This window comes from Macaca mulatta, chromosome 2 (assembly GCF_049350105.2).
Source record: "Macaca mulatta isolate MMU2019108-1 chromosome 2, T2T-MMU8v2.0, whole genome shotgun sequence".
In the NCBI taxonomy this organism is placed as follows: domain Eukaryota; kingdom Metazoa; phylum Chordata; class Mammalia; order Primates; family Cercopithecidae; genus Macaca; species Macaca mulatta.
This window is the reverse complement of record NC_133407.1, coordinates 61,167,448-61,177,690: the sequence shown is the minus strand read 5'-3', so window position 1 is coordinate 61,177,690 and position 10,243 is coordinate 61,167,448. Positions and strand designations below refer to the sequence as shown.

Below are 10,243 nucleotides of genomic sequence, written 5' to 3'. Positions count from 1 at the left end.
TATTCAGATAGGAAGAGAGGAAGTCAAATTGTCTCTGTTTGCAGATGACATGATTGTATGTTTAGAAAACCCTATTGCCTCAGCCCAAAATCTCCTTAAGCTGACAAGCAACTTCAGCAAAATCTCAGGATACAAAATCAATGTGCAAAAATCACAAGCATTCCTATATGCCAATAACAGACAATCAGAGAGCCAAATCATGAGTGAACTCCCATTCACAATTGCTACAAAGAGAATAAAATACCTAGGAATCCAACTTACAAGGGATGTGAAAGACCTCTTCATGGAGAACTACAAGCCACTGCTTAGCAAAATAAGATAGGACACAAACAAATGGAAAAACATTCCATGCTCATGGATAGGAAGAATCAATATTGTGAAAATGGCCATACTGCCAAAAGCAATTTATAGATTCAATGCTATCCCCTTCAAACATACTCCATTTTTAGAAGTTATCAATACTTATGCCATTTTTCAATTCTCTTTCATTTTCTATAAAGAGGTTTTTTTTGTTCCTTTTTGTTCTATAACCAGAATTGACAGAACTCAGATATGATTAGTATTGTAAGCTGATTGCCCAAATGGCCTAAGAAACAGGAATGGGGAGGAGCACCACACATTTACTTTCCTTTAGTTCCACTGCATAATATTAATTTTTCTAAATCTCCTCTGATTTTTCTTAAGTCTAAGGGTTTTGGTGTTAAAAATGAGTAATTCTGATTGTGGCTTTCTTTTAACTTTCATTTTAAGTTCAGGGGTACATATGCAGGTTTGTTATATAGGTACACCTGTGTCATGAGGGTTTGTTGTACATATTATTTCATCACCCAGGTATCAAGCCTAGTACCTTAGTCATTTTCCTGACCCTTTCTCTCATCCCATCTTACATACTCCAGTGGCCCCAATGTGTGTTTTTCCCCCTCTATGTGTCCATGTGTTCCCATCATTTATCTCCCACTTAAAAGTGAGAACATGCAATATTTGGTTTTCTGTTCCTGCATTATTTTGCTAACGACAATGGGCTACAGCTCCATTCCTGTTCCTGCAAAAGACATGATCTCATTCTTTTTTATGGCTGCATAGTATTCCATGGTGTAAATGCACCATATTTTCTTTGTTCAGTCTATCACTGATGGGCATTTAGGTTGATTCCACGTCTTTGCTGTTGTGAATAGTGCTGCAATGAACCTACCTGTGCATATGTCTTTATGGTAGAATGATTTATATCCCTTTGGGTATATACCCAGTAATGGAGGTATTGGGTTCAAATGGCAGTTATGTTTTTAGGTCTTTGAGGAATTGTCACACTGTTTTCCACAATGATTGAACTAATTTAGACTCCCACCAACAGTGTATAAGCATTCCTTTTTCCTTACAATCTTGACTGTACCTGTTTTTTTTTTTTTTCCACTTTTTAATAGTAGCCATTCTGACTGGTGTGAGATGGTATCTCATTGTGATTTTGATTTGCATTTCTCTAGTTATCAGTGATGTTGACCTTTTTTTCATATGTTTGTTAGTTGCATGTATGTCTTCTTTTGAAAAGTGTCTGTTCATGTCCTTTCCCACTTTTTAATGAGGTTGTTAGTTTTTTTTCTTGTAAGTTTATTTAAGTTCCTTATAGATGCTGGATATTAGACCTTTGTCACATGTATAGTTTGCAAATGGTATTGCCTAGGTTGTCTTTCAGGATTTTTATAGTGTTGGGTTTTATCTTTAAGTCCTTGATCCATCTTGAGTTGATTTTTGTTTATGGTACAAAGAAGGGGTCCAGTTTCAATCTTCTGCATATGGCTGTCCAGTTATCCCAGCACCATTTCATGAATAGGGAGGCCTTCCCCATTGCTTGTTTTTGTCAGCTTTGTCAAAGATCAGATGGTTTTAGGTGTGCAGCCTTATTTCTGAGCTCTCTATTCTATTCCATTGGTCTATGTGTCTATTTTTTTGTTTCAACACCATGATGTTTTGGTTACTGTAGCCCTGTTGTATAGTTTGAAGTTGGGTAGCATGATGCCTCCAAATTGTGGCTTTTAGGGAATAATTTTTATTTGTTTAAATTTTGTAGATTTTTATTAAGCAGGTTTTCAAACACTTTTTAAGAGAGATATGATTACAAGATGAGTATTATGATGACGTCTTCTAATAACTTTGTGCTTTACAGGGTTATGGGTAGTTAAGGTATCACAATTATAGAGTATAGCATGAGAATCACTAGAGGCATGAGAATAGCTAGAACCTGGGAGGTGGAGGTTGCAGTGAGTCGAGATCACGCTTCTGCACTCCAGCCTGGGCACAGAGCCAGATTCTGTCTCACAAAAAAAGGGAAATGGATGAGAATGGAGTGAATATACTAGTGAAAGTGTTAGCATTGAACAGGAAGAGAGATGTCAGTTCTTTTGAGGAAGAAGAGAAGAAAATGAGACCGAGTAAAGGTACACAGACATTTTAAAGTGTCCGGCAGGAAAGATATTGGGTCTCAAGTTATGTTGATCCTGGTTTTAGAGAAATCTGCTGGAATGTGAAGGGATTGTCCAAGATTTAACCAATTTTTATAGGGTATAATAAGCAAGGGGGTCAACAAATGCCAAGGAGGATAACTAATCATAAATGAGCCTTGACTGATTTTAGAGGGACAGGCAGGTGTGTCATGGGTGGGCTGGGACTTAGTGGGTTAAGGGTGGGAAACTAGGCTGCCACCAGTGTCTCCTGCTCCTTAAATATTGATTTTATTTTTAGCCTAGAGAAAAACACATAAATGTTAGTATGGTATAAAAAATTATAAAACGTGAAGTCCAATAGAAATGCCATTTGAGTTCCATATTCCTGTGTTCTGTAAGCGCAAGTGACTGAAAATGGACTGTAATATATGTCTAACATGATCTAGTCAGGAAAGGTCTAAATGTAGTAGCTTGAATAAAGTGGCCCTCCTACTACTTTCCATCTCAGAGCCAATAGAATTTATAGGATTGACTCAGGGTGGAGTGTGGAGTAATGGTGTGATTAGCCTCTTTCTCTTTCTCTTTTGCTGACTTGTTATAAATAACCTGAAATATAGTTTAGAGAAATCATAACAGAATGTCGTTCTTAGTGGGACTTAATAATAATCAATCAGCACACAGAAAAGAAATGAAATATATATAGTCTTTCTACTTTGATCCATTTGTGAAGTGGAATCTATATAAAAATCTGTGTTTATATAGAGGCTCAAGCAGTTGTAAGAAAAATATAAGTCATAAAATATAATTGGGATGAAGTTAGAAAGTCATGGGTAGATGGAAGTGGTTAACAGTACAGGGATAACATAAGTTTACCAGCCACGTTTTGCATGGCTGATAATAGTTAAGTAGTATAAGGTTAATTTAAGTAGATGATGTATCTTGTGAGAATTTATGTTTAACTAAAAAAATTATAATAAAAAATCACATGAACTGGAAGTTAGGAGAGGCTGAGTTGTGGTTCTGAGTTTTCTGGGAACTGAGGTGCAACCTTAACTTCCCTGGGCCCTGTTTTCTTCACCTGTGACATAATGGGGCTGGATTGAGGTGCCTTCAGCTGTAACAGCCTATTATTCTAGTCTCAAAAGTAGCAGGTTGGCCAAAATGTATCTGAAGGGATCATATAGGCAGTTTGGTGGTTACATCATTACATTACTGTACATCAAATGTAGTGAAATGAGCACTGAACAAGGACTGCATTGTACTTCCAGTTCTTCCTCTTGTTAGCTTTGTCACGTAAGTTATCTGATCTCTAGTGGGGTAAGCAGAATCATGTCCCTCTTCCACGTCCCACCCAAGATATTCATGCCGTAATCCTTGGAATTTGTGATATGGTATGTTATGTGGAAAAAGGAAATGTGAAGTTGCAATTATGTTACAAATTTTAAAATAGGGACATTAGTATTGATTAAGCAGCTCTTAAAAGTAAAAGCAGAAGGCAGAAGGGTAGATCAGTGACATCTGAGGAGGAAGAAGAGGCAGAAGGGATTTGAAGTGTGAGAGGAACTTGACCTACCATTGCTGGCTTTGAAGATGGAGGAAAGTGGTTACAAGCCAAAAAAAAATGTGGGCAACATAGAGAAGCTGGGAATGGCTCTTAACTGACAGCCAGCAAGAAAACAGGGAACTCAGTTCTACCACTACAAGGCACTGAATTCTGTGACCAACCTGAATGGGCAAGGAAATAGATTATTTTCCTAGAGACTTGTATTAGGCTGTTTTTTACATTGCTGTAAAGAAATACTTAAGACAGGGTAATTAAAGAAGTTTGTAAAGAAAAGAGGTTTGATTGGCTCATGGTTCTGCAGGCTATACAAGCAGGGCACTGGCATACACTTGGCTTCTGGAGAGTTTTCAGGAAGCTTTCAATCATGGTGGAAGGCAAATGGGAAGCAGGCATCTCACATGGTGAGAACAGGAGCAAGAGAGAGAGAGAATGTGTGTGTGTGAGGGGAGGGAAGTGTGGCACATCCTTAAACAACTAGAACTCATGAAAACTCACTCACTATTAGAGTGAAAACTCACTCACTATTAGAGCCATAAGGGATCTGCCCCCATGACTCCAACTCCTCACACCAGGCTCCACCTCCAACACTGGAGATTACATTTCAATATGGGACTTAGAGGGGTCATCATCCAAACAATTATCAAGACTCCAGAAAGGAATGCAGCTCTGCCAACACCTTTATATTAGTCTGGGGAGACCCATCTCAGACTTCTGACACAACTGTAAGAGCATAACCTTGTGTTGTAAGCTACCAAGTTTCTGGTTTGTCAATACTTCAAATCCCTTCTGCTTCTTCTTCCTCCTCAGATGCCATTGATTTACCCTTCTGCCTTCTGCTTCTACTTTTAAGAGCTGCTTAATCCAGGATAATGTCCCTATTTTAAAGTTTGTAGCATAATTGCAACTTCAAACCAGACAAAGAAGTTGCAAATAAATGAATAGAGAAACAAAGAAGACACAAAACATACAGAAAACAAAAAGCAAAATGGTAGACATAAATCCTACTTTTTTTTTTTTTTTTTTTTTTGAGACGGAGTCTTGCTCTGTCCCCCAGGCTGGAATGCAGTGGAACCATCTCTGCTCACTGCAAGCTCCGCCTCCCGGGTTCACGCCATTCTCCTGCCTCAGCCTCCAGAGTAGCTGGGACTACAGGCGCCCACCACCGCGCCCGGCTAATTTTTTTTGTATTTTTAGTAGAGACAGGGTTTCACCGTGTTAGCCAGGATGGTCTCAATCTCCTGACCTCGTGATCCGCCTGCCTTGGCCTCCCAAAGTGCTGGGATTACAGGCTTGAGCCACCGCGCCCGGCCAAATCCTACTTTTATCAGTAATTACATTAAATGTAAATGAGTAAACACTTCAATCAAAAGGCAGAAAGTGGCAAAATGAATAAAAAGACATAATCTAACTATGTATTGTCTACAAGATATACTCTTTAGATTCAAAAAACAGAGGTTGGAAATAAAATACAGAAAAAGACATACCTTGCAAGCAGTAACCAAAAGAGAGCAGGAGTGGCTATAAAAAAATTTTAAAAATTGTTACTAGATTTTAAAAAATTGTTACTAGAGACAAAGAAAAAACTCTTTATAATGGTGAAAGGATTAACGTGTCAAGAAAACAAACGTAACAATATAGATATATATGCATATAGCAATAGAGCTCCAAATTACATGAAGAAAAAGTGATAGACTTGAGAAGAGAAATAAACAATTTAACAACAGCAGAATATACATTCTTCTATAGTGCATATGGGCTATTATTTAGGATTGGCCATATGTTAGCCAATAAATCAAATATCAATACATTTAAAAGGACTGAAATAATTTAAGTTATGTTCTCTGACTACAATGCAATGAACTGAAGAATAAATAACAAAGGAAATTTGAGAAATTTACAAATATGTGGAAATCAAACAACACACTCTTAAATAATCAATGGATGAAAAAAGAAATTACAAGGTAAATTAGAAAGTACTTTGAGGTGAATGAAATAAAGCACAACATAATAAAACTTATGGGATTTGGATAAAGCAGTGCTTAGAAGGAAATTTATAGCTGTAAATGCCTATATTAACAAAGAAGAAATATCTTTTTTCGTTTTTTTTATTATACTTTAAGTTCTAGGGTACATGTGCACAACGTGCAGATTTGTTACATACTTATACATGTGCCCTGTTGGTTTGTTGCACTCATCAACTTGTCATTTACATTAGGTATTTCTCCTAATGCTATCCCTCCCCCAGCCCCGTACGCACTGACAGGCGCCGTTGTGTGATGTTCCCTGCCCTATGTCCATGTGTTCTCACTGTTCAACTCCCACCTAAGAGTGAGAACATGCAGTGTTTGTTTTCTGTCCTTGTGATAGTTTGTTGAAAATGATGGTTTCCAGCTTCATCCATGTCCCTGCAAAGGACATGAACTCATCATTTCTTATGGCTGCATAGTATTCCATGGTGTATATGTGCCACATTTTCTTAATCCAGTCTATCATTGATGGACATTTGGATTGGTTCCAAGTCTTTGCTATTGTGAATAGTGCTGCAATAAACATACCTGTGTCTTTATAGTAGCATGATTTATAATCCTTTGGGTACATACCTAGTAATGGGATCACTGGATCAAATGGTATTTCAGTTCTAGATCCTCAAGGAATCACCACACTATCATCCGCAATAGTTGGACTAATTTACACTCCCACCAACAGTGTAAAAGCATTCGTATTTCTCCACATCGTCTCCAGCACCTGTTGTTTCCTGACTTTTTAATGATCGCCATTCTAACTGGCATGAGATGGTATCTCATTGTAGTTTTGATTTGCATTTCTCTGATGACCAGTGATGATAAGCTTTTTTCATGTGTCTGTTGACTGCATAAATGTGTTGTTCTTTTGAGAAGTGTCTGTTCATATCCTTTGCCCACTTTTTGATGGGGTTGTTTATTTTTTTCTTGTACATTTGTTTGAGTTCTTTGTAGATTCTGGATATTAGCCCTTTGTCAGATGGGTAGATTGCAAAAATTTTCTCCCATTCTGTAAGTTGCCTGTTCACTCTGATGATAGTTTCTTTTGCTGTGCAGAAGCTCTTTAGTTTAATTAGATCCCATTTGTCTATTTTGGCATTTGTTGCCATTGCTTTGGTGTTTTAGTCATGAAGTCTTTGCCCATGCCTATGTCCTGACTGTTATTGCCTAGGTTTTCTTCTAGGGTTTTTATGGTTTTAGGTCTTACATTTAAGTCTTTAATCCATCTTGAGTTAATTTTTGTATGAGGTGTAAGGAAGGGATCCAGTTTCAACTTTCTACATATGTCTAGCCAGTTTTCCCAGCACCATTTATTAAATAGGGAATCCTTTCCCCATTGCTTGTTTTTGTCAGGCTTGTCAAAGATCAGATGGTTGTTGATGTGTGGTGCTATTTCTGAGGGCTCTGTTCTGTTCCATTGGTCTATATCTCTGTTTTGGTACCAGTACCATGCTATTTTGGTTACTGTAGCCTTGTAGTATAGTTTGAGGTCAGGTAACGTGATGCCTCCAGCTTTGTTCTTTTGCTTAGGATTGTCTTGGATATGTGGGCTTTTTTGTGATTCCATATGAACTTTAAAGTAGTTTTTTCCAATTCCGTGAAGAAGGCCATTGGTAGCTTGATGGAGATGGCATTGAATCTAGAAATTACTTTGGGCAGTATGGCCATTTTCAAGATATTGATTCTTCCCATCCATGAGCATGGAATTTTCTTCCATTTGTGTGTGTCCTCTTTTATTTCGTTGAGCAGTGGTTTATAGTTCTCCCTGAAGAGGTCCTTCACATCCCTTGCAAGTTGGATTCCTAGGTATTTTATTCTCTTTATAGCAATTGTGAATGGGAGTTCACTCATGATTTGGCTCTCTGTTTGTCTGTTATTGGCATATAGGAATGCTTGTGATTTTTACAGATTGATTTTGTGTCCTGAGACTTTGCTGAAGTTGCTTATCAGCTTAAGGAGATTTTGGGCTGAGATGATGGGGTTTTCTAAATATGCAATCATGTCATCCACAAACAGGGACAAGTTGACTTCCTCTTTTCCTCATTGAGTACCCTTTATTTCTTTTCTTGCCTGATTGCTCTGGCCAGAACTTCCAGTGCTATGTTGAATAGGAGTGGTGACAGAGGGCATCCTTGTGCTGGTTTTCAAAGGGAATGCTTCCAGTTTTTGCCCATTCAGTATGATATTGGTTGTGGGTTTGTCAAAAATAGCTCTTATTATTTTGAAGTATGTTCCATCAATACCTAGTTTATTGAGAGTTTTTAGCATGAAGGGCTATTGAAGTTTGTCAAAGGCCTTTTCTGCATTTATTGAGATAATCATATGGTTTTTGTCACTGGTTCTGTTTATGTGATGGTTTATGTTTATTGATTTACATATGTTGAACCAGACTTGCATCCCATGGATGAAGCTGACTTGATCATGGTGGATAAGCTTTTTGATTTGCTGCTGGATTTGATTTGCCAGTATTTTGTTGAGGATTTTCACATTGATGTTCATCAGGGATATTGGTCTAACATTCTCTCTTGTTTTCGTTGTCTCTCTGCCAGACTTTGGTATCAAGATGATGTTGGCCTCATAAAATGAGTTAGGGAGGATTCCCTCTTTTTCTGTTGATTGGAAAAGTTTCAGAAGGAATGGTACTAGCTCCTTTTTGTACCTCTGGTAGAACTCGGCTGTGAATCCGTCTGGTCCTGGAGTTTTTTTGGTTAGTAGGCTATTAATTACTGCCTCAATTTCAGAACCTGTTCAGAACCTGTTATTGGTCTATTCAGAGATTCAACTTGCTGATTTAGTCTTGGGAAGGTATATATGTCCAGGAATTTATCAATTTCTTCTAGATTTTTTCTGGTTTATTTGTGTAGATGTGTGTATAGTATTCTCTGATGGTAGTTTGTATTTCTGTGGGATCAGTGGTGATATCCCCTTTACCATTTTTTTAAATTGTTACTTAGTTTTTATTTCATAATCATAAACTTAACTCTGCAATCCAGCTAGGCATGGGAGAGAACAAGGAAAACATGGAACCCAAAGGGAACTGCAGCGAGAGCACAAAGATTCTAGGATACTGTGAACAAATGGGGTGGAGGGGTGCTCTCCTGAGCTACAGAAGGAATGGTCTGGTGGTTAAGATAAAACACAAGTCAAACTTATTCAAGTTGTCCACAGTCAGCAATGGTGATCTTCTTGCTGGTCTTGCCATTCCTGGACCCAAAGCGCTCCATGGCCTCCACAATATTCATGCCTTCTTTCACTTTGCCAAAGACCACATGCTTGCCATCCAACCACTCAGTCTTGGCAGTGCAGATGAAAAACTGGGAACCATTTGTGTTGGGTCCAGCATTTGCCATGGACAAGATGCCAGGACCTGTATGCTTTAGGATGAAGTTCTCATCTTCAAATTTCTCCCCATAGATGGACTTGCCACCAGTGCCATTATGGCGTGTGAAGTCACCACCCTGACACATAAACCCTGGAATAATTCTGTGAAAGCAGGAACCCTTATAACCAAATCCTTTCTCTCCAGTGCTCAGAGCACGAAAATTTTCTGCTGTCTTTGGAGGCTTGTCTGCAAACAGCTCGAAGGAGACGCGGCCCAAGGGCTCGCCGTCGACGGCAATGTCGAAGAACACGGTAGGGTTGACCATGGCTAGTAGTACAGGACTTTCCTCGGCAGCAGCGTCTGCAAAGCCCCCTTTACCATTTTTTATTGCATCTATTTGATTCTTCTATTCTCAAGAAGAAAGATATTAAATCAGTAACTTAACTTGCAGTTTTTTTTTTGACGGAGTCTTGCTCTGTCACCAGGCTGGAGTGCAGTGACATGATCTTGGCTCACTGCAACCTCCAACTCCCTAGTTCAAGCAATTCTCCTCCCTCAGCCTCCTGAGTAGATGGATTGCAGGCACGCACCACCATGCCCAGCTACTTTCTGTATTTTTAGTAGAGACGGGGTTTCACCTTGTTGGCCAGGATGGTCCCAATCTCCTGACCTCGTGATCTGCCTGCCTTAGTCTCCCAAAGTGCTGGGATTACAGACATGAGCCACCGTGCCCAGCCTAACTTCCAGTTTTAAGAAACTTGATAAATAAAAGCAAACAAAATCCAATGCAAGTGTAAGAAAGGAAATACTAAAAATTAGACTGGGAATAAATGAAATGCAGAATAGATAAATAATAGAGGAAATCAACAAGGCCAGAAGTTGGTTCTTTGAAAAGAGC

General features: G+C 38.7%; 1 pseudogene across 1 annotated transcript; it reads right to left on the bottom strand.

The window, feature by feature from the left end:
- Positions 1–8,956: 8,956 nt before the first annotated feature.
- Positions 8,957–9,714, bottom strand: LOC100430019 (peptidyl-prolyl cis-trans isomerase A pseudogene; annotated as a pseudogene). The gene has a single exon (XR_001443138.3). The product of XR_001443138.3 is annotated as a peptidyl-prolyl cis-trans isomerase A pseudogene (transcript).
- Between the last annotated feature and the right edge of the window lie 529 nt (positions 9,715–10,243).